Source organism: Orycteropus afer, unplaced genomic scaffold (assembly GCF_000298275.1).
Source record: "Orycteropus afer afer isolate SDZICR_OR568_19922 unplaced genomic scaffold, OryAfe1.0 scaffold00214, whole genome shotgun sequence".
Classification (NCBI taxonomy): domain Eukaryota; kingdom Metazoa; phylum Chordata; class Mammalia; order Tubulidentata; family Orycteropodidae; genus Orycteropus; species Orycteropus afer.
Window position 1 is genome coordinate 1522278 of NW_006921801.1, and position 1996 is coordinate 1524273.

A 1996-nucleotide genomic window follows, 5' to 3' on the forward strand; every position below is an offset into this window, starting at 1 on the left:
GGGTAAGGTATGGGTCTTGTTTCATTTTTCTACAGGTGGATATCAGTTTTGCCAGAACCATCTATTAAAGAGGCTGTCTCTTCCTCATTTAATGGGTTTTGGACCTTTGTCAAAGATCAGTTGTCCATAGATGGATGGGTCTATATCTGGACTTTCAATTCTGTTCCATTGGTCTATCTGTCTATCATTTTACCAATACCATGATGTTTTGACTACTGTGGCTGTATAAGTAGCTCTTAAGATCTGGGAGTATGAGACTTCCCACATTGTTTTTCTGGAGAAGTTCTCTGCTTATCTGAGGTCTCTTTCCTTTCCATATGAAATCAGTAATTAGTTTTTCCATTCCTTAAAAAATTTTGTTGAAATCTGGATCGGAATTGCATTAAATGTATAGATTGCTTTAGGTAGTATTGACATTTTCACAATATTTAGTCTATTTATCCATAAACAAGATAGGTTCTTCCATTTATGTAGTGCTCTTGTTGTCTCTTGTAGCAGTGTTTTATAGTTATCTTTGTATAGGTCTTTTGTGTCTCTGGTGAGGTTTATTCCTATATATTTTATCTTTTTGTAGCTATAGTAAATGGTATTGTTTCCCTTATTTCTTTATCAAAGGACTCTTTGTTGGTGTAGAGGAATCCAACTGATTTTTGTATGTTGACTTTGTATCCTGCCACTTTGCTGAGCCTCTCTATTAGTACCAGTAGCTTTTTATTGGGTCCCTCGGGCTTTCTATGTGCAGGATCATATCATCTGCAAATAGAGATAGTTTTAGTTCCTCTTTGCCAATTTGTATGCCTTTTATTTCTCTTTCTTGCCTTATTGCCATGGCCAGGACTTGCAATACAATGTTAAATAGAAGTGGTGATAGAGAGCATCCCTGTCTGGTTCCTATTTGTAAGGGGAATGCCTTGAGTCTTTCTCCATTAATAATGATATTGGCCTTTGGCATTGCATATATACCCTTTATTATGGTGAGGAATTTCCCTTCTATCCCTATTTTGCTGAGAGTTCTGAACAGGAATGGGTGTTGAATTTTATCAAATGCCTTTTCTGCATCGATCGATCTTTTTTTTCTTTTTCTTTTCTTTTGTTTTCTTTATGTGGTGCATTACATTGATCGGTTTTCTGATGTTGAACCACCCTTGTAAACCTGGTATGAATCCCACTTGGTCTAGATGTATTAATTTTTTGATATGTTGTTGGATTCTGTTGGCAAGGATTTTTTTTAAAGATTTTTGCATCTATGTTCATGAGGGATATTGGTCTGTAGTTTTCCTTTCTGGTGGTGTCTTTCTCTAGTTTTGGTATTAGTGTTATGCTTGCTTCACAAAATAAGTTTGGGAGTATTCCATCTTTTTCTATATTCTAGAATAGCTTGAGTAGCATAAGTGTCAACTCTTCTCTGAATATTGGATAGAATTCTCCAGTGAAGCCATCAGGGCCAGAGCTTTTCTTTATGGGAAGTTTTTTTATGACCTGTTCAATTTCTTCTTTTGCGATAGGTCTGTTCAAGTTTTCTGTCTCTGAGTGGGATAATTTACGTAGGTCTTGTGATTCTAGAAACTCGTCCATCTCTTCTAGGTTCTCAAATCTGTTGGAGTACAGTTTTTCATAATATTGTCAGTATCTTTTTCATTTCAGTTAGTTCTGTTGTGATGACAACATTTTCATTTACAATTCTTGTGATTTGGATCTGCTCTTTCTTTTCTTTTGTTAGGTCTACCAATGGTTTATAGATTTTTAAATTTTTTTTTTAAGAACCACCTTTTTGTTTTGTTGATTTTCTCTATGTTTATTTTGTTTTCTGTTTCATTTGTTTCTGCTCTGATCTTTATTATTTCATTGCTTCTAGATACCGTAGGATTCTTTTGTCGTTCTATTTCTAGTTGTTGGAGTTGATGAGTTAGAGTATTGATTTTGTTTCTTTCCTCTTTTTTGATGTATGCATTTAATGCTGTAAACTGTCCTCTGAGTACTGCTTTCACTGTGTCCT